This window comes from Triturus cristatus, chromosome 8, assembly GCF_964204655.1.
Source record: "Triturus cristatus chromosome 8, aTriCri1.1, whole genome shotgun sequence".
NCBI classification, from domain to species: Eukaryota; Metazoa; Chordata; class Amphibia; order Caudata; family Salamandridae; genus Triturus; species Triturus cristatus.
This window is the reverse complement of record NC_140591.1, coordinates 1,433,280,745-1,433,304,063: the sequence shown is the minus strand read 5'-3', so window position 1 is coordinate 1,433,304,063 and position 23,319 is coordinate 1,433,280,745. Positions and strand designations below refer to the sequence as shown.

The 23,319-nt window shown below is 50.8% G+C and overlaps 1 protein-coding gene across 2 annotated transcripts in view; it reads left to right on the top strand.

The window, feature by feature from the left end:
- The window catches only part of PCF11 (PCF11 cleavage and polyadenylation factor subunit), a 291,051-nt gene that overhangs the window by 168,472 nt on the left and 99,260 nt on the right, over positions 1-23,319 (top strand). The window lies entirely within an intron of this gene.

Below are 23,319 nucleotides of genomic sequence, written 5' to 3'. Positions count from 1 at the left end.
ACCTGCATGAGCAGTTATGCCCCTGTGCTGGACGATTCCATTGCTGCCAGTACAAGTGATCAGGGAAGCCATTTTAACCCAGGTGCTGGACAATGGTGAAAACTAGTTCCCCAGCTGCATGATGGCTTCACGGAAAATAGGGATGTTTCACAAATCCTCCTGGACTCCAGTGGTGGAAATGTGAATACATGCCCACAGAGGGCCCCTTTAAAGGTGCCCCCTGAAAACCTACCAGTCTCTAGTGTGTTGGCTGACTGGCCGCTGCCAGCCTGCCAATTGAGAAAGATTTCTGACCTCTAAGAGTGAGGACTTCTGCTCTCAGGAGGTCCGAAACAAAGCCTGCCTGGGAAGAGGGTGTTCACACACCCTCCCTGAAGATGACCTGCTGATTAGCATTCCAAGGCAGGGGAGCTTCAAAAAAGCCACCGCCTTTGAAATGTTAATCAGGTTCCTCTCTCAGAAAAAGGAAGCTGACCCCCCTTTGTCTAGAGCCCTTTTGGCACCTGGGCAGGTGAGAAAATTAAGTCAGGTAGGTGAGCCCACCCCCTAGACTAGTACCACTCCTAAGGTGAAGTGGACACGACTTTTCAGAGTTGGCCATCTTTGTGATGACAAACTTAGGAATTCTGGGACAGGGTTATGCGCACTTCCCATGGGAAGTGGTCATATTGGGTGGCCTAGTGACCCTAGGGGTAAGTAGCCCATTGGTTAATAACCCATACTCCCCTAGATTCAGTATTTAGGGGAGCCCCTAAACTGATTCTGCCGACCTTAAAGAAGACGGACGTGAAAGTCGCAAAGAGCAAGAACTGAAGCCCCAGCAACTGACCTGCTGCCAACCCTGCCGGCCTGCCTGCTGGCTTCATTGATTGCGCCAAAAGACAACTTCCCCTGCAACTGCTGAGTCCCCAAAACCCATGAGACCTCCCAGCACTTCACCCAGGAACCAAGAACTCCTGAGAAGTAGCAGACCTCCTTCCCTGTAGCCTCCCAAAAGCTCCGGAGAGGACTGTGACCGCAGAAACCCGACGCTTGAAGGCTCCCCTGCACCCGTCGCTCCAAGACCTTTTTGATGTGGGGCAACATTGTTAGCATGGTGACTCAGCCCCCCAGAGACAGTCCGCAGTGGTTTCACCCCCAGTCAACTCACCGGCGTCGCCTGCAGCCTCTGCACGCGCAGGCCCCCTCTACTGCGAGTGCTCCCAGTAAGGAAAACCTGATGCCTAAAGACTCCTGTGCCCCGCTCGCCCCTGGGCCATGGAGAAGACTACCAAAGGTGTTCCTACATCCGCAAGCATCATGAGGCGTGCAACCCCCTGTTGGTTCAGTCTGACTGGCCTCCAAGTCAATTCCTGCAGCTCATCTGCGAAGACCGATCCCCACAGAGTAATATTGTGCGCCTGACACTGTTTTTTGCACCCCTGATCCCTGCTGCCTTAATGCTGCTGCTGCTGGTGGTGTTCTGCTGGTGCTGCCTTGGACCGTGCCAGTCACTCCCCTTTTTTCCTGGAGACTGGTCCCGTAAGTCGCTTTACTCGCCCTGAATACCGCACTTGCTTTTCCTCCCATGTGTCAGCTTTTTAAATACTAAGGTATTTTTTATGAAACATTTACTTACCCGAAAGAATTGCTTCTGGTGCCTAAATTATATTATTTTTATAAATTGGTGTGTATCTCCTTATTGAGTTGTCTCGCTTATTGACTTTTGTGTGTTTTTGTGAATGTTTAACACTCTCCTCAGATACAAGCATGAGGCTGCTCGACCACACTGCCCCCTAGAAGAGCACGTCTGGATTGCTAGAGCAAGCTCCTGCCCACTTATAAGGGATCCCCTGGACTCTGCACAATATATCTAATTTTGCTGTCTCGTATTAAGATCCAGCTTCCTGCAAGGACCTCCTGCTTCCAATTTAGTGCTCCTTCTCGTTAGTGTCATGGCACTGCAGCACGGCGTTCTTGATGCTTTCAATAGTTTTTAATTGATACTAGATGCCTCGAAGGCGAGAGTTAGGACTCCTGGCTTCTACCTAGTGCGTAGCTGCTTCATCAAAATATATCGGATATGGTAGAAATGGAGCTACCAGGTTATCCAATAGTTGCAAGCAAAAAAGCACGGAAAGTTAGTAGTGCCACTTGACTTCCCAATTGCTGCGGCCGATAGCCAATATACTTGCAAGGGAAGCAGCATGAGCAATCTTCAAAGTTATACAATGTTGAAGCGTGCCACAGGCAAATAAACGTATCCTCAAGGAAGGCGCACCAACCTATCGCTGGCTACGTTCGAGGCATATGAGCTGTAGATCATATGCTGTGCATAGATTGCCATCTAGTGTTGGGTCCGGATGTTTGCACTTTTTCTCTTCGAAGAAGTCTTTCCAGTCACGAGGTAGGTGACTCCTCCATTTGGGGATAGTGCGCATGGGCAACGACTCCATTGTCAGATTGTTTTTTTCCGCCACCGGGTTCTGATGTGAATTGCTGCGCTCCGGTTCAGCACAATTTCTTCGGGCCCCCTTCGACGCGCAATCCACTACCCTCTACGGTATTTTTTATCGATCGCATTTCCCGTTCTCCGCGTATCGTTTTACATTAGAAAACCTTTGATCGGAACATTCGAGGAAGGCTGTTGGGCCTATCCATGCCGGGTTCGGTAGCAGTCGATGGAACGGACTCCATTCAAGTTCTGTTCAGGGTGTAGCGCTAAGTTTCCGCGCACGACTTGCACGAAGTGTGCAACCTTTGCCGATCGCCGAAACACGACGAGAAGGACTGCAACGCGTGTCGGTCGTTTTGAAAGAAAGAGACCCTCCGTGACAGTCTGGCTAGATGTCATGAAATGTACCAGCAAACTGGCTCTGCGCCGGATCTCCTCGGAGACAAGCCGAACACGAAAAATCACAAGAAGCCAAAATGGAGGAGGAACACATCTCCGTGTCTGAAGCGACTCAGATGCCGAAGCCCTCAGACCGGGGCAACGGATCGTGAGTTAAGAGTTCCTTCCCCTACCATTTCCTCCAAAAAAATGCTCCGTTCCCTCCTCTGCCTTCGGGCCTAGGTCGGCACCGATAAAAAGTTTTGCAGCATAGACCTCTTCTAGATTCACAAACTGTGCATATTCCGCCATCTAGTGGTTGGAGTCAGAGTGCTTTGTATTGTTTTTTTTTTTTGTGGGTGTGTGTTGGGAGTTTGCGAAACCTGATCCTCCCTCTGGTGAGGCTACAACCCCCCTTGTGTGCGTGCAAGCTCTCAATTTATTTTTTTCCGCCTTGGAGATCGGAGGTTCCCTCAAAAGACAGTAGCAGACGCATGCAACAGAGGAGGCCCACCAGAAACTCCAAGGAGATAGGTGGTAATAACAGAGTTGCATGAGGGAAAATCTTGAGCAAAGCAGCTTGTTTGGCGCTGCTCACATTATTCCTCATGCAGCAGGGCAAGTACACTTTTGTTGCCTTATTTGCTAAACTGTCCCCAGACTGTAAAGGGGATGCTCTGCACGGAGCAATGCTTCATCCACAAACGAGGTAAGAATTTCCTCTTTTATATATTATAAAGCATCATGACTGAACTGCAAAATAAATAAATAATAACTCTAGCAACTTACAAACAAGAGCTAGTGGTTGGTAAAGACCATATTAAAAATAGCACTGACGGAATAAAACAAGCAAATCAGGCGTTCGCCTACACAAGGATAAATGGGCCTATAAAATAAAACTATTTCAACATACATCCGGGGGTTTTGTTCCTGGTCACATCTAAAAATATGTGAAACACTCGCAAATGCAAATATATATACACAATGGAGTACATATATGGGTACTTTCCTCAAAGGAAAGCTATATGGATACCTACTATGTACACACAACAGGAGAACTCAAATTCTCTCCGAAAACAAGTGGTACTCTACACCATTTGTGTTTTTTATTATCCTAGGGGGGGGATCAACTACATGTCACTCCGTCCTCCACATTTGCTAAATACTGCTACACAATCGATGCACAGTTTGTGAATCTAGAAGACGTCTATGCTGCAAAACGAAAATATTACTTACCTGTAAGAATAGTTTTGCAGCCTAGACACTTCCAGATTCACCTACGACTCTCCCTCCTCCCCTGTGAAGGAGAAAGAATTATAACAAATAAATATATAAACACAAGGAATACTCAAGACATAGTCCCTACGTAAACATAGTACATAAGTACTTATAAAGGCTAACAAATAGCAAAAGCTATACATCTCCTCTTTCAATATTGCTTACATAATGTATTTTAAAAAAAACCTAGAAGCGCAGCAACTATGCATATCTCCTATTATATCAACTGATGACCCCTTTTGTAAAAGGGGCACACCTAGCTACCTACATAGCTCATAAACCCAGAAGCATAAACTAGTAAAACTATTAAAAAATAAAATAGAAAAAAGAATAAAAGTGTTTAGTTGTAAATATGTATGTATACATATATAGGTGGGTCTCTTGCTCACTTAGCCACTGGATTCAAGCTAGCTTAGCTGATGACAGCTGATTAGCCATAAACCGGTCCCAGGATGCTTGTTTCCAGTCCAAGGAAGACCTGGCTTGGCAGTTCGGGGTGGACTGTTCCCCATGAGGCACAGGGTCAGACTGATTTGCAAATGGCCATGTCTGAACTGGGGAGGCGGAGTGAGCTAAAGAATGATGATGGATTAAAACCAGATCAGTTGACTGGGGGTTAGTGCTTGCAATGTTCAACACTCCGTCCATCATCCCCTTTGGTTTTGCCATATATAGGTGTACACATATATGTGTATCTATATGTATATATATATGTATATGTGTGTATATATATATATATATATATTTATTAATAAGTCACCTTTTACAAATCAAAAAGTGTCCCTGCACTCTTAGCCCTATAAGCAAACAATATTATACTTATTCAACAAGCAGACATAATTGCAAGAAAAAAAAAGGAAAAAATAATCTGAGCTTGCACGCACACACAAGGGGGGTTTAGCCTCACCAGAGGGATCAGGTTTCGCAACCTCCCAGCACAAAAGAAAAAAATACAAAGCACTTTCTGACTTCAACCACTAGATGGCAGAATATGTATAGTTTGTGAATCTAGTAGAGTCTAGGCTGCAAAACTATTTTTACAGGCAAGTAAAATGTTCGAGGCATATGAGCTGCAGATTACACACTTGTGCATAGATCGCCATCTGGTGTTGGGCCCGGATGTTTGCAGTTTGTTTTTCCTCTTGGAAAGTCTTTGAAAGTCACGAGGTCGGTGACTCCTCCTTTGGATCGTATTGCGCATGGGCTTCGGCTCCATCCTCAGATTGTTTTTTTCCGCCATCGGGCTCGGATGTAATCTTCGCTCTCCGGTTCCGAACAGCTTCCAGTTCGACGATCTATGCGCAATCCTCACCCCAAACCGTGGTATAGTTTCAATCGCGATCTCCTCCACGCGACGCGCCTTCTCATCGGCACACCTTCTCATCGGCACAGACCTTCGGTTCCCGTCGTCGACGGCGGCCTTCGTGCCTCTCCAAGCTCCGGTCCTGGCTAATGGAAAGGACTCCATTTAAAAAGTGCCCTCCTATGTGGGTCCAAATTTCCCCACACCGATCTCCACGAGGTATGCAATCTCTGCCTCTCCCCTGAACACGAGGCTCGGGACTGTCCGGCGTGTAAGTCCTTCCGGTCCACAAAGACTATTCGGGACCGAAGAGCCAGGAGAACTATGGCGCATTCCTCGATGACGATTCCGGACGACATCTTTGGAGAAGGCATCGCTCCAGAGCGTTACACCGACTAGGGCCTCGTCAGCGTTTCCGAAGCAGACGACTCAGATGTGGAGGACATGACCCCGGCGCAGAGTGTCGTGAGTACTGATCCCCCCCCCCCCCCCCCCCCCCCCGGCACCGAAAAAGGCACCTGTCACATCCTTCGCCTCCGGGCCTAGGCAAGTCCAAGGACACTGCTTCCAACACCGCACCATCGGGCCCGGTAAAGAAGCCAAGCAAGCCTTCCGGCGGCTCGGGCTCGAGCCAGCCTACTGTCGGTGCCGATAAACACGCTTCGGCACCGAAAAAGAAGCCGACCTTCATATCGACACCGAGCCCCGCACCGAAGCACTGGTGGTCGAAACCCAGCTCTTCGGCACCGACCCCACCTTCGGTGCCGACCAAAGCACACAAGGCCACCGACACTTCGAGGCCGAAACCCATGTCGGCACCGACCAAGCATCCGGAGGTTCCCACACCGGGTTCTAAACAAAGAACCGGCACAGAAAAGCCTAAAAAGCCAACGGCGCCCAACACCTCCGGCGCCGACAGACCGACTAGCCTCACCAGACCTATTTACACCGGATCCCTTGCAAAAAACTCACCAAGGATCCAAAAACTGGACATTTGACACTCTCTACCAAAAAGAGACATTTGGAGAAGCCTGCTCCACCTCCAAAGTGGAAGGACTCTGCTACCTCTCCGTTCAGAATACCTTCCCCACCTCTTCCACCTTCCCCACCTCCACCCCCTCCGCCTTCTCCACCCCAACCTCCTCGTTCTCCCACCCCTTCTCCACACGATGATGATCACGGGGACCAATATGATGACATAGGGGATGTGCCCCAGGACCTACCCACAGGGGATCCCACCCCTAGAGGATCCCCAGACCCATGGGACGATTACAATATCCCTGATATCCCCAACGTCCCACAAGATGATCTTTACCCCTCCAGACCATCTCCACCGGAAGACTCATTGGGGTTCCACCATCTACTGCAAAGGGCGGCACACTATCATGGGGTAGACTTCCATACCGACCCCGTGGAGGAAGATTTCCTCCTCGACACATTCGACACCACACATAGGTCTACCTCCATATTACATATGCTCAAAGGAGTAGTAAAGCATGCGCCAGAAGTTTTCAAGGACCCAGTTAGGGTCGGGGTCATTAACCCGCGCATAGAGAAAGTACAAAGCTGCCCCCACAGATCCCTCCTACATCAGAAGGCCAGCGCTACTAGATTCTCTAGTGGTATCCACTGCATGTGTTCCCAGGCGTCAGACGAAGCACCACCACCTGACAAAGAGTCAAAACTACTGGACGCATCAGGAAAGCGTCACAAGCAGCCAATATGTGGCGTATCGCCAATACTCAAGCGCTATTGGCCAGATATGACAGGGCACATTATGACGAGTTAGAAAGCATAATGCACCACCTCCCATAAAAATATAAAGCTAGGGCCAACGAACTAATTCAGGAGGGTAAGACTATTACTAACACCTCTATACGTTGTGCCTTAGATGCAGCAGACACAGCTTCCAGGGCCATCAATACCAGCGTCCTCCTCCGTCGCCATGCTTTGCTAAGAATATCAGGGTTTAAACCGGAGGTGCAAGCCTCCATTCTTAACCATCGCTTTGACCAGGAACATCTATTTGGCCCAAAAGTGGATGAGGCCCTAGAAAAAATGAAGGATACGGATACGGCAAAATCCATGGGAGCCTTACAGTCGCACCCTCCTAGACGTTCCTTTCGCCGCTCTTCCTTTCGGAGTACATCCAGAGGCTACTCCTCAGACACCGCGTCCACTTCATACAAATCCCCTACTCAGTCCACCTTCGCAAGGGGTTATCAAAGAGGCGGCTATAGGGGTAACAATAATAAAGGCAGAGGCAAAACAAACCACGCCCGCTCTGTCACACCGCCTACACAATGTCTCCTCCTCCCCCCCCCCCCCCCCCACCCCCCCCACCAAGACAATCCCACTCCGGTCGGGGCAGACTACAAATTTTCCTTCCTGTCTGGGCTACCATCACCTCCGATAAATGGGTAACACAGATAATTCGGTCAGGCTACTGCCTAGAGCTAATATCTACCCCCCCAAACATTCCACCCAGGCAGCGCCCAATGTCACAAGAACATCTAATACTCCTAAAGCAGGAGGTAATCTTCCTCCTACAGAAACAGGCAATAGAACCTGTTCCTACCAACCAACAAAATATGGGAGTCTACACTCTATTTTTCCTCATACCAAAAAGGGACGAGACTCTGCGACCCATACTAGATCTATGGCCCCTAGACACATACATACACTCAGGCCATTTTAATATGGTGACGCTTCAGCAGGTACTTCCGCTCCTCTCCCAAAACAACTTTTTCACCACTTTAGACCTAAAAGACGCTTATTTCCACATTCCAGTGCACAAAGCTCACCGGAAGTACCTCAGATTTGTAGTGGACAGACAACACTACCAATTCAAAGTGCTCCCGTTCGGAGTCATAACAGCGCCACGGGTATTCACCAAGTGCCTAGCAGTGGTGGCAGCACACCTGCGGAGACAACACATCCATGTCTTCCCATACGTAGACGACTGGCTGATAAAAGCCAGGTCATACAATCCGTGTGTACAACACATGTCCACCACCATTCAACTACTCCACCAACTGGGCTTCACAGTAAACCACCAGAAGTCCCATCTACAACCATACCACATAAAACAATACCTCGGTGCCACCATAGACACCTCGAGCGCTAGCCTACCCCAATCCTGCCAGGATTGCAAGCATTCAAGCTCTACGCACAAAATTCACAGTACAACACTCCCTTCCAGCTCGAGTGTTTATGCAACTAATAGGGAAGATGGTCTCTTGCATCTTCATAGTACCTCACACAAGACTCCAAATGTGTCCTCTCCAAGAGTGCTTAGCGCAACAATGGAACCAGGCCCAGGGTGAATTAACATCTGGTGTTGGTAGACGGTCACACCCATTGCTCTTTGCAGTGGTGTAACACCACAAACCTTTCCAAAGGTCGACCGTTCCTGGACCCAGTTCCTCAAATAGTACTGACAACAGACGCATCGCTCTCCGGCTGGGGAGCTCATCTACTACATCTCACCACACAGGGCAAGTGGACACCTCAACAAAAGTTACTCCATATCAACCATCTGGAGTTACTAGCAATCTTCTTAGCCCTAAAATCCTTTCAAACCCAAATTTCAGGCAAGGCAGTCCTGATCCGCACAGACAACATGACAGCCATGTATTATATTCAAAAACAAGACGGCACACACTCTCCACAGCTCTCAACTAGCACAGAGCATATGGAGATGGGCAATACCCCAGAAAATCTTTCTCCTAGCTCAGCATGTCCCAGGAGTCAAAAACACAGTGGCAGATCTGCTCAGCAGGCAGACACAACAGATCCACGAGTGGGAGCTTCACCTGCAAGTTCTTCACCCGTACTTTCAAATGTGGGGGCATCCACAGTTAGACCTCTTCGCCACCCACGAAAACACCAAATGCCCACGCTTCGCCGCCAGATACCCACACCCATTGTCCAAGGGAAATGCGATATGGATGAACTGGTCAGGCAGATTTGCGTACGCTTTTCCGCCTCTCCCACTCATTCCACTAGTGGTGCGCAAACTACAACACTCCCTTACACTAATCCTAGTAGCTCCCAACGTGGGCGAGACAACCGTGGAATACCACACTGCTGGAGCGATCTGTAGTACCGCACCAAAAACTTCACACCTCTTAACCCAGAACCATGGAGAGATCAAACACCCGGACCCAGCGCAGCTCAATCTTGCGATCTGGCTCCTGAAATCCTAGAATTCGGGTACGTAAATCTTCCCCCTGACTGTATGAACGTCATCAGAGAAGCTAGAATACCTACCACGAGAGCGTGCTACGCCGCCAAGTGGAAACGTTTTGTTATTTATTGCCATAATACCATCAATCCACTGGACGTGTCCATTCAACACATCATAGGCTACTTACTCCACCTACAAAGGTGCAATCTAGCCTATACGTCCATTCGACTACACCTCGCAGCTATTGCAGCTTACCTACAAAACAGGCAACATCTGTCACTTTTTAGAGTACCTGCCATTAAAGCCTTCATGGAAGGCCTTAAAAGAATAATTCCCCCCAGAGTGCCACCCTCACCTGTGTAGAACTTAAATATCGTTCTCACAAGGCTAATGGGGCCTCCCTTCGAACCTCTGCACAAATGCGAACTACAATTCCTAACATGGAAAACCGCTTTTCTTGTAGCCATCACTTCCCTTAGAAGGGTCAGTGAGATACAAGCACTTACCATTCAAGAACCTTTTCTCCAAATGCACCACAACAAGGTTGTTCGCCTTACCAACCCCAAATTCCTCCCTAAAGTAATTTCTCCTTTTCACCTAAACCAAACAGTAGAACTACCAGTATTTTTCTCGCAACCACAGACCGTTGCAGAAAGGGCTCTTCACACACTGGATGTCAAACTAGCCTTACTCTACTACATTCAAAGAACACAACCTTTCCGTAAGACCAATCAACTGTTTGTTTCTCTCTCTCCACCACACAAAGGCAACCCCATCTCAAAATCAGGGATAGCTAGGTGGATTGTAAAATGCATTCAAATCTGCTACCATAAAGCAAAGCGAACGCTATCCATTCCCCCTAAAAAATAGGGGCTTCCATGGCATTCTTAGGGAACATCCCATTAGATGATATCTGCAAAGCAGCTACATGGTCAACACCGCACACTTTCACCAAACACGATTGTGTAGATGTGCAAACTAAGCAACAGGCTAGTGTGAGCCAGGCTGTACTCAAAACATTATTTCAAACCACTGCAACAGATACCGGTGGTCGCTGCTAACGGTGGGTACTGCTATATAATCTATGCACAAGTGTGTAATCTGCAGCTCATATGCCTCGAACGGAATATGCTACTTAGCAGTATGCATCTGTTCTTGGCATGTAGAGCTGCAGATCTACACATGCCCACCCACCTCCCCGGCTACCTGTATCTGTCCCAGTTTCTTATTTAGATAGCACACACATGGGCATCTTCACTGTTACTACTACGCTCCATCTTTCCCTGCTGGCGAAAAAAAATCTGAGGATGGAGCCGAAGCCCATGCGCAATACGATCCAAAGGAGGAGTCACCGACCTCGTGACTTCCAAAGACTTTCTAAGAGGAAAAACAAACTGCAAGCATCCGGGCCCAACACCAGATGGCGATCTAAGCACAAGTGTGTAGATCTGCAGCTCTACATGCCAAGAACAGATGCATACTGGTAAGTAGCATATTCCTTTCTTTTCGAGCACCCCGCCTTCAAGCTCGGCGCCGAAATCTAAACAGCCTTCTGGCTTAGTGTCTACTCGTCCCCACGCCGGTACGACAAACCTTCGGCGTCGGAATCCAAACACCTTATGGTTTCCGTGCCACCGGTCTACAAACCTAAATATTCAGACCTGAAAACTTTGGAACCAAAACTTTCGACACCAAAACAAGCTTATAAAGAAAGTACTTAAAATAAAGAGCCTCGGGCCGATATTCCATCTTCAGATCCGAAACAGAAGGAGATTGATTAATCCAGAAACTGGACAAATTCATGCCAAAATACTGAGAAAAAGAAAATGGGCTTGCAAGACTACCACATTCCTCTAAAAAGGAAAAATGGGGGTACCAATCCCACGTCACCTCCTTCAACCGTTGATCCAAATTTACTCATTACACCTACACATTCTCCTCCACCAACATCACCTGACCCACTGGATACAGGGGATGGGGGATATAGATGACACACCACAGGATACTGACCCATGGGATAATTATAATGCGGATCCTCAACCAGATAATGATCCCGACCTATATCCATCTAGACCCTCTCCTCCAGACGATAATATTGGATATATTGAGCTTGTTAACAGAGCTGCCATATATCATGGAGTAGAGCTTCATAAAGAGACTTTAGAAGAGGATTTTTTGTCTGACACACTAAGTTCATCTCAAAGGGCTAAACCGATATTACCAATGTTAAAAGGTATGCTTAAGCATACTGATGACGTCTTTAAGGACCCTGCAAGAGCTAGAATTCACACCCAGGGTAGAGAAAAAGTACAAATCAGCACCCAATGACCCTGTATATATCAAAGGTCAGTTACTTTTGGACTAATTCGCAACCGGGAAGCCCCTCCTCCTTTTAAAGAGTCCAAATTGACGCTTCGGGCAAAAGGGTATCGTCACAAGCAGCTAATCATTGGCACACTGCCAATGCTCAAGCACTATTGGCAAGATATGACAGAGCTCATTATGATGAGCTTGAAAAGCTAATCAAATTTCTTCATGATGAGCAGAAGTCTAGAGCTAGTGCCCTGATTCAAGAGGGTAAATTAGTAACGAATACCTCTATCGGGTGTGCACTAGATTAGACAGACAGCAGCTCGGGCAGTAAACACCAGTGTACTTCTCCGTAGACATGCTTGGTTAAGAATTTCAGGATTGAAGCCTGAGGTTCAAGCCTCTATTCTTAACCAACCCTTTGACAAAGAACACCTCTTTGCTCCAGCTGTCGATACATCACTGGAAAAGATGAAAAAGGATACGGACTGTGATAAGTCATTTGGGCGTTACAATCACCTTTCGTCGCTATTTTTACAGGGGCGGCTCCAAAAACGTGTCTACAGACAATCCCTCCTCCTCTTACAAGTGCAACAATCAGTCGCCCTCTGCAACAGAATATTTTAGGTTTAAAATGTTTTTATTATTATTGCAATGCATAGAAACAAACAATACGACACATCGTGAGTATACAAGTACAGCGGTGAAGTCAGATGCCGGGCTGGAGGCCCTGTAGCGAACATTCTTATAATACGGCAGTCCGCTGTGACCCTCGATGATGAACAGTGCCGTAACAATCAAAAACAGTTCCCCCCCCCCCCCCCCCCCTCCCGAACAATACTCCCCCACCCCTAATTCCCATACCCCCACCCCAAACCCTGCCCTCCCCCCGTCCAGTGCGTAGGTCTGATCCTCTCCGTCTCCCCCTCCCTGTCTCTCCTAGAGGGACTCCACCCCATTACCAATTAAGAGGCAGATTCCTCCAGGGCCGTAAGCCGCAGGAGGCGAAGATATCTCGGGCAGGTCAGTTCCCTAAATTCAGTAACCAGCAGGGACTGAAACGGCTGCCAGAGATCATTGAACTGCTCTATATCCCCTGCCAGGGTAAGCGACAATTTCTCCATCCCCAACACATGCCATAATCTGTGAAGCCAGCCCGTGACAGTGGGGAGTGTCTTGGAGCGCCAGTGCGCGAGGATGTTCTGCATCGCCGATCCCAGTGCAATAGCTATCTGTCTACCCCTGCGGGATTTCAAGGGATACATCAACCCGTTCGGGAGGTCCAGTAATATGTATGCAGGGAAGCGCGGCAGCTCAGTGGCAAAATGGGAGTCGATATCGTCTATCACCTCCTTCCAATAAGAGTCGAGGAGCGGACAGCCCCACAGGATGTGTAGCAGCGTGCCCACCCGCCCGCATCCCCTCCAGCAGTTAGCATCCTTGCTGTGATCCATGTCGTGTATGCGCTCCGGGGTGTAGTACCAGTACGTCGAGACTTTGGTGAACATGTCAGTGAGTCCCATATGGTACGCCGAGTGCCTGGCCCTATATGCCACCTGCTCCCATTCCTTATGGCTCAGCGACCTGCCCAATTCCCTCTCCCAGCGCTCCCGTCCCGGATTATAGAAGTGGGAGGAGGGTGTTTGTAACAGCTTGTAGAGATCGGTGATCAGCTTCGCGTCGGACGTGCGAGTCAGAAGCCATCGTTCATACGGGAGAAGTCTCCTATCAGCCGTCTCTCGCACCTGTGGATGCAGCGCCCAGTGGCGAGCCTGTAGGTAGTGCAACCTCTCGGTCTCCGGGAGCGCATACTCCTGTCTGAAGCGCACGAAGGGGATGACCCCTTCCGGGTCATACATATGACATAGGGCCCGACACCCCGCCTCCCGCCAGAGAGCGAAGGCCCCCTTCTCCAGTCCCGGGGTGAAGTCCGGATTATCCAGCAAGGGTGTGAGAGGTGAGGGGAATGTTGTCAGGCCGTGCACAGCGTTGGTAGCATCCCAGACCCGTAGGGGTACTCGCGTGACGAAGGAGGCATATAGATTCGCCGGGCGTTGAGCCCTTCGAAGGAACGGCACCTCTTGCAAGGGCCTGCCCGCCACCGCTTGATCCTGAAAAAGCCAGTGCTTGTCGGATTCCCACCGACTCCACTCCACCAAGTAGCGTAACTGCACTGCCTGAAAGTACCTGCGGAGGTCCGGGATCCCCAGCCCCCCGGCCTCCGGCGTAAGCATAGAGAGCGCCCTCTTCATCCTGGGCTTCTTGCCCCGCCATATGAAACGCGCCAGGTCCAACTGCGTCTGCTGGATCCAGCCCGTAGGTGGCTGCAATGGTAACGCCCTAAACAAATACAAAATCTGGGGCAAAACAGTCATTTTGATGGCAGCTATTCTGCCCAGCCATGACAAGGCGCTGCGATCCCACCGGCCTTTCTCCTCCCGAATCTTCCTGCCCAAAGCGGCATAATTAGCCGCCACCATAGCCGGCAAGGTGGGAGCCAGCTGAATCCCGAGATAAGGCACCAAATCTTTCGACCAGAGCATCGGGAAGAGGTCCTGCAACGAAGTCCTAGTAGCTGGCTTGAGCGACACGTCCAGCGCCACTGACTTCCCCACGTTCATTTTGAATCCCGAAACCGCGGCAAAGGAGTCCAGCTCCTCGATACACGCCGGAAGGGCAGTGAGCGGATCATCCAGCGACAGTATGACGTCATCCGCATACAGGCTAATGGCATGAGTGAAGCCTCCGAACCTCATCCCCCTCACTGCTGGGTTGTGACGCACCCGTTGGGCGAAAGGCTCCATGTACAGGGCGAAGAGCAAGGGCGACAGTGGGCAACCCTGCCTCGTGCCCCTCTCAATGGCAAAACTTCTGGAGCTGTAGCCATTCACCCATACCGCTGCCGTCGGAAATTTGTAGCAATTGAGAATCCATGATCGGAATCTGTCCCCTATCCCCACCTTCCGCAGAACCCGCTCCAAAAAAGGCCAGTGGACGCGGTCAAACGCCTTTTCCGCGTCCACCGAGAGCATCATTCTCTCCCCTGGGATCCGTGATGCTTTTTCTAAGAGGTGAACTATCCGCTTGGTGTTGTCTACCGTCTGCCGTCCCGGGACAAAGCCCGGCTGGTCTGGGTCTATAAGGCCCGGTAGGTGGGGAGCCAACCGGGCCGCTAGGATCCCAGTGTACAGCTTAAGATCCACGTTCAAAAGTGAGATCGGCCTGTAGGAACTACATTGCGTCCGGTCCTTCCCCGGTTTGGGGATGACCGTGATAGAGGCTTGCAGCAGGTCCGGTGGGATGGCCCCGGGAGCAGTGAAGGAGTTGAAGAGGCGCGTGAGAAGCGGGGCCAGCGTCGCACAGAACGTTTTGTAGAAAAGGGATGTGTAGCCATCTGGCCCCGGGGCCTTCCCGTGTTTAAGTCGGGCGATGGCGGAAATCACTTCCTCAACTCGTATATCCCTGTCCAGGTGCTCCGCCTGCAAAGGCGTCAAGGAGGGCAATAGAGTCCAGATAGGCCGCCGATGCATCCGGGGGGTCCCCCGAATAGAGGTCCGCATAAAAGCCCCGGAAAGCCTCAGCTATATGGGTGTCCTCCGTAACCATCGACCCCGTGGAGTCGGAGACCTCCTTCACTAACTGTTGTTGTCGAGCCGCTCTAAGCCTGTTCGCCAGCAGCCGGCCACATCTATCCCCTCCCGTGTAGTAGGCATGGCGTAAGCGCAAAGCCGCGTACTCCGCGCGGTCCATGTCCAGGGCCGCCAAGAGCTTTCTGGCCTCCTTTAGCTGCCGCCATACCCGGGGAGCCCCTGTCCTGCGGTGCACCTGTTCCAGTTCGCGGACCCGCTGGGTGAGCTCCTCCCTCTTGTGCCGCCGCTCCTTGTTGTCGGCTGAGGAAAGAGCTATAAACTCCCCCCCCGTATCACCGCCTTCATGGCAGCCCACTGTGTCGCTTGCGAAGTGTTGGAATCCGCATTATGGGACAGGTAGTCCTGAATGGCATGCGTCACCTGCGTGACAACCGCCTTCCTATGCAGCAATGTGTCCCGCAGGCGCCAAACCCGCGGTGGACCCGAGATCGGCGGCAGTCTAAGCTCGGCGGTGACCGGAGCGTGATCAGACAGGGAGACCACCCACATCTCTGTCGCGGTAGCTATCGCACATACCGGCGCAGTGACCAAAAAATGATCCAGGCGCGCGTAGGTCTTGTGTGCGTGGGAGTAGTATGAATAGTCTCTATCAGTAGGATGCATGCGGCGCCAGAGGTCGTGGAGGTCCAGCTCCGCCAGCTGTGTCTTACACCCGGCCGAGAATTCCCCCGCCTGTGGAGAGCGAAGCGCGGATCTGTCTAGGGCAGAGTCAAAGACCATATTGAGGTCACCCCCGAGGATAATGTGCCTGTCCTGTGAGGCAGTGACGTCTTCCAAAGCTGCGCGTAAGAAGCGTTCTTGTTGTTCGTTTGGGCTATATACAGATCCCACTGTGAAGTGGATACCCCTCACCCTGAACCTATAGGCTAATAGTCTCCCTTTCTGTTCGGATTGTTTGTGCAAGATCTCTCCCCTGAACTGCCTGGCCACCAAAATCGCCACCCCCGCCGTCTTAGTGTTGCCAGAAGAGAAGAGTTGAGTTGGGAATTTGTGGGATCGGAGCCTGTGGCAGTCCCTAGGCAACAAGTGAGTCTCCTGGAGGAGGCAGATGTCTGCTCGGGTGCTATCTAGTAGGGATAACACAGCGCGCCGCTTAACCGGGTTGTTGAGGCCCCGAACATTAAGTGTCACGAGCTTAAGAGTGGTAGGCGGCATAGGGAAGAGCCTCCGCAGGCGCGGAGTCCGTCTCAAGATCGCCGCCAAGGCGGCCGTAATCCCTGTGGTGCACTGGACGTTCCCCCCCTCCCCTCCCGAGGCCCCCCACACTCCCACTCAACCCCCCAACCACTCCCTTCCCCTCCCTCAACCCCACAACCGAAACGAACCCCCCCGAACCCCAACAAGCAACCCCTTGGACAACAGTCGAACAACCCCAAACCCCACCCCACCCTTCCCTCCCCCGACCCCCAACCCCAATGAACCATAGTCCCAGCCGAGTCCCACGAGGGACTAGTCTGTGGTGAGTAACTTAAGTGGACGTCCAGCCACCGTCTCCTCCCCGCTACCCCCTCCACCCCCAGAGCCCCCAAACCTGCAAAGTGAAGTAAGCTGTGATGATCTCCCCCCGGAGTGTTCTTACACCGTCAATGCGACGTCACCAGCGGCAGTGTCTCTGGCCACCTCGAGCACCGCGCCGGCCATGCCAGCCCTGATGGTGGGTGAGTCCGGCCTCTCGGTGCGGCCAGAAGAGCTCCGCCCCGTCACCCGCTGCCAGCCGTCTCTGGTAACGCGCCTCCGGTGCGGCGTAGCCGTATCTTCCTCCGTCTCAGGAATGCCCAATACCCCGCAGGTCTCCCGCAGGGAGCGTAGTTGGTGCAAAGTGCCATTCCACCGAAAGATGAGTCGGAATGGGTGCCCCCAGGCGTAGGGCGTGTTGTGCTCCCTCAGAGTCTGTGGCAATCCTGAAAGCTTTGCGTTTCTGAAGCGTTATGGCAGATAAGTCCTGATACAAAGCCACTGGGTGTCCTCGAAAGGTCAGGGATGACTTCTTCCGTGCCTCAGCCAAGATGCGCTCCTTGAGTGGAAAGTCCGGTAGAAAGGCCAGAATATCCGGCGGTGGTGCCGACGTGCGTCTCGGCGGGCCCACCCTATGTGCTCTGTCAATCCGGATGGGGAAGTCCGTCGCCTCTCCCAAGATCTCCCTGAACAGGTTCTGTAGGTAGCTGGTCACATCAGACCCCTCGTCCGCGCACGGAACTCCCCGGACCCGAATGTTGTTCCGCCGGGATCTGTTTTCAAGGTCCTCATTATGGGCTTGAAGGTCGAGCTGCTGGTCTCGGAGGCGCAGCACCTCCTGCTGCAACTGCTCAATGTCCTCGTCCCTCCTCTGACCAGCACCCTCCACGGAAGCCACCCGCTCTCCCAGGCTGTCCACCTCTCTGCGCACCTCTCGCATCTCCCCGGCGACCTCCTGTTTCAGCGTTTGAAAGTCATCCCTAAGGGAGCTGAAGAGCGACTCCATGAAGGCTCTAGTCACCGGCGGCTCTCTCTCGTCCGTCTCCTGCGCACCCCCGGAGGAGCCCGGCGACGGTTGCCCCCTATCCACCCTCTGGTGGTTCCTGCTGAGCATCTCCGGGAGAGTGTGGTCCCCCTTCTTGCTGCTTCTGCTGCCCGCCATTGGTAGGGGGTGGCCGGCTCCTCTCGTGTCTCGGGTGCTTCACCCGCCCGCCGGCGTCGCTAGGCCACGGGGGCTCGCTCCACGCTTCTTCGGTCACCCGTCCTCCTGCTGCGTCGGCTGGTCGGGCGGCACCAGCCCACCACCGCCAGGGCCCCGCCGAGCCCACACCTCACCTCTCGGGCCCGTTGACGTGACACACCGCAGGAGGGTCTCCTCAGCCTGCTCCTCTCTCGGGCCTTCAGTCCCGGTGCTGCTGCCTCTCACCCCTGGGTGGCAGCGCAAGTCCGTGGGGCCTACTTTCTCTCTCTGCAGCCCTTCCCAGGGAACAGCGCCGGCCAGGGGGGGAGGGAAACCGTCCACTCCGAGTCTCGCCGGATACACTAGTGTCCTCCACCCGTCCCCCGGCTACGCAGGTGGCGCCCTCCGCAGGCCCCCGGCCGTTCCTCGCAAGATGCCACGTGTCCTCCCAGGGGCCTAGATCGCCCGATCCGGGCCCGGTTCCGCTGTTGCAGTCCTCCGGGGCTCACCGGCTGCTCAGTCAGGCGAACTGTCAGTCTCTAAGCAATACAGGGGCGACTCCCCCAGGCAGATGCGTGCCGGGCCCTTGGCCAGGCCGCCGGGTGCACCTCGACCTCTTCTCCTGCCGCGCTCACCCCTCACGCTCCTCCGCACTCCTCACTGGGCCCTGTACCGCTCTGCCGCTCTTCCTCTGACGTCAGGCGGCTAGCGGGGCCATCCGTCGTGTCCCCCGCGGAGCCCAGGACCGGCTGCCGCACAGGCTATCCCGCCAGAGTACCTCCTCACCGGGGCCTCCGAAGCGTGGCTCCGCTGTCGCTCTCCACCTCGTTGTCCGCCTGTAGGCCGCGCCCCCGGCTCCGCGCCGTGTAGTGGCTCCGGGCCCCGGCCTCCGCTCCGCCTCCCGCCGTCTTCAGTCGACCTCTCCCCGTGAGGTTCTTCTGGCAGTCTCGTTCCCGGTTACTCCGTCAATCGGGGTTGGTTCTCGCCGGCCCAGCCTCGGGAGTGCTCTGGCTCCGCACCGTGGTCCGCGTCGGCAGGCTCCGGCTCTTGGCCCCTCCCTGCTGCTCCGTCCCGCGCTTGCCTTCCGCGGCCTCCTGCGATATCGTTCGGGGGCCTCGCTGAGTCCCCCCGCCGGGTCGCTGGTAGTCCCCTTCTTTCCCCGTGATCTCCCAGCAGATATGGGGGAGATACTGCTAAAATTCTCGGTCCAAGGGCCTGGGGATTCAGGAGCTCACGGAGAGTGCGACCGCTCACTCCGCCATCTTGGCCACGCCCCAACAGATTATTTTAAAGGTGGATATAGAGCAAACAAGGACCAGGGAAGAGGCAAAGGTAACTCTACACTCACTTCCCCTGCAAACACCAAACTGTGACTTCTTTTACATGCAACAGACCATTTCATTCCTGTCGGGGGACGTATTCCCCATTTCTACCCATTTGGAATAAGATTACATCAGACAAATGGGTTCCACAAATTATCCAATATGGTTATTACCTGGAACTTACAAGCACTCCACCAAATATTCCTCTGAGGTCACACCTCCTGTCACAAGAACATCTCACCCTTCTAAAGAAAAAGGTTCTCTCTTTGTGGCAGAAAGGTGCAATAGAACTAGTTCCTTTACCATACCAGGGAGCAGGGGTGTACTCTCCTTTTTAATTTCCAAAAAGGACGGCTCTCTCAGACCTATATTAGACCTCCGAGGACTAAATCGATACATTCAGTCGGACCATTTTCATATAGTGACACTCCAAGTGCTGCCTCTTCTTCAGCAAGGCGACTTTCTATCCACTCTGGATTTAAAGGAAGTTTACTTTCATATTCCGATACACCCTGCGCACCGCAAATACCTCAGGTTAGTGGTAGCAGGTCAGCACTATCGATTCAAAGTACTCCCATTCGGAAAAACAACTACACATAGGGTTTTCACAAAATGCTTGGCAGTAGTCACAGCCCATCTAAGAAGGCAACATATTCATGTCTTCCCATACTTGTGTGAGCTGGCCTTTATCAGCCAGTCGTCTAACAGCTGTCTACGCCACACACACACAAAACTGAGCAATTGCTCCACGAGCTAGAATTCACAGTAAATTTGTCCAAATCCTATCTCCAACCATCCACCTCTCAAGCATATCTAGGAGCTACTATAAACACACAAAAAGCTCTAGCATACCCAACTCCAGCCAGAGTTCGGAATACACAAACCCTTATGTCTCAGTTTCAGCCTCAACACTCCTTACCAGCTTGAGTGTTCATGCAGTTACTGGAAATTATTGCGTCTAGCATTTTTATAGTCCCCTTCGCAAGACCTCAAATGCGTCCCCTACAGGAATGCTTGGCACGCCAGTGGAACCACGCTCACGGTCAGTTATCAGATCTAGTGTTGGGAGACGGCCGCACTCATCACTCTGCATTGGTGGAACACAGACAGCCTTTTAAAAGGGCGGCCCTTCAGCGACCCGGTTCCACAGATAGCACTGACAGCAGGCTCATCACTGACAGGTTGGGGAGCGCATCTTCAAACCCACACAATTCAGGGCATTTGGAGATTGCAGCAGAAACAGCTTCATATAAATCATCTAGGGCTGCTAGCGATTTTTCTGGCGCTGAAAGCATTTAAAGTTGTTAGTACGCAAGACTGTCCTAATTTGTACAGACATGACAGCCATGTACTACTTACAAAAACTGGGAGGGTTACACACTCCAGCTGTCACTACTAGCACAGACCATCTGAAAATGGGCCATACATCACCAAATATATCTCCTAGCAGAACACATTCCAGGAGTAAACAATCAGATGGCAGATATGCTCAGTTGTCGGACACAGCAAATCTACGAATGGGAAATACTGTAAGAAAGTGGCTCTGTATATACTGTTCCCAAATAGGTACAGTGTGCACAGAGTCCACAGTCCCCAGAGGTTTGGCAGAGGCTAAAGTTAGATATAACCTTCTCTCTAAAGTGGTAGCTTGGTCGAGCAGTAAGGCAGGATCAGGACATTGTAAAGCATTTGTTGTACACAGTCAGCAAATGGTCTCACACACTCAAGAACTGAACACTAGGCCAATGGTTTGTATATAAAAATATATGGTTTTATTTTAGAACCAACAATAGGTATCAAAATATACTGTCTCAGAATGAGATGTTTTAAATAAATGCTTTCAATAGGCAATAGACTTGAATACAGTAGCTACAGTTGTTGCAATGGGCACAATTTCGAACACAATTATACCTTGAGCTCAATGGGAATTTCTAAGTATATGCAATTAGTTACGTTTTGGATTACTTTTCTTACCACAAGACTGGATCCTAGATTCAGCCCTGGGACATTTCCTGGAAACAGGTGAGTAAAAATGTTTTGGTTACAGGTATGATTTTTAAGGAATATTATTGTATTTTAAAAGTTGACAAACTTTTTCACATAAAATCACCAATGTTATATGGGAGGAAATTCACTTGGCAGGTAAGTGGTGTTATAGTTACTTTTTCTTACTCTGTGTTGGATCCTGGATCCAGCACTGGGGCATCTCCTGTAAACAGTTGGAAGAATACGTTTTTGTTATACAGGTGATTTTTAAGGAATATTTGCAAGTTTCAAAAATCGACAAGAATTTCTGGTGAAAACCAGGCAATGTTATCTTATGGAGGAAAATCAAGTTAGCGGTAAGTACAGTTGTAATTACTTTTTAGGGTCAGTGCTGGGCACCAAGATCCAGCACTGGAATCTCTCCTGATAACAGGTGAGTAATTTCATTTTAGTTATTCGGCTGATTTTAGATGAATATTTTAACGTTTCAAAACTCGACAGAAGAATTTCCAAGTGAAACCAGTCAATGTTACCCTATGGAAGAAAAGTGAGTTATCGGCTTTTGGGTAAGTACTCGACTGGCAGATTTAAGGTTCTGGGCATAGACTCAGGGGTCTCCCAGGGTCAGGTAAGTACAGATGTTACACCCTCAGCGTCACAGGGGCAGCCTGGTGCAGAGAGAGTTGGGCCCAATGTTCTCCTATGGCGGGCGCAGGGGTGTTTGGTTGGTGGCTGCTGGCAAGCAGGCCACGCGGCTGTGGGAGCTGGGCTCCTGGTCACTCGCTCAGGGCAAGCGCTGGCCATAGTTACCGCAGCTGGGGCAGAGCGGAGCTGCAGGAGCAACAGGAATCTGAAGCACTGGAGGGTTGACCCTGGGTACCGCTAATGCTATAGCATGCCTGGTGTACAGCTGAGCTGAGCGTAGCCACTGGAGCGGGCGGAGCCACAAGCGAGATTCGCCAAACTGAAATACAATTTTTGAGGTCATGAGTTTTGATGAAGCCTTGCTTTATGGCAATTTTTTGGGGGGTCAGTGGAGAAGTGGATCCAGGCCAAGTTATTTTAAGGAATGCGTAAAAATCTGTGGTTGTAGGTATAAATGAAAGAGGGAGAGATGGATTTTTAAACCTTGGGCAAACCAGTAATCCAAACTGTTCTATGTGGGTCATAATTATTATTTTTTTTAAATGGAGAGCAGAAGTGTTATACAGTGTTGACGACTCGAAACAGTAGGTTAACTATTTTTCTGCTTTTTCTTAAAGAGTTGTCTACTGTCTGCATTTATTTATGTGAGGGTATGGTCTGGGGAATAAGGCTGCTGTGGTTCAAAAATGCATTTACCACCTACAATACATTTCAAGACTTATTTTAGTTGGTCACAATTTTACAGTGATCCAGTCACAAAATTAGTTTGTTCACATTGTGGATTCATATTTACAATGATCTTTATTATATAGGGAAACAATATACCACAAGGAGCACCCAGACCTTGTCCTGGGAAACTTCAGTAGTAGAGAATGATTGGAAATGTTTGTCATTTTCTCATGAAAAGGAGGAAATACAGTAATGGCAGGAAAAAAGCTACAAAGTTCCAGATTGGTGGCACCTAAAGCCCATGCTTTTCAAAATAGCAGTTTTTTTTTTTTGGGTTATGTGGTAGTTCAATTTGAAGCCAACCTAATGGTATGATTAAACCACAAGAGTAGTAAATGCTGAACTCATGATGAGATTGCTTTTGAATCCTTCATCCAGACAGTGCTGCATAGAATGCAACACTAATTTTGCTACCTACCACATTATGAATTTATTTTTGTGAGGACAGTTCTGTTTTAAA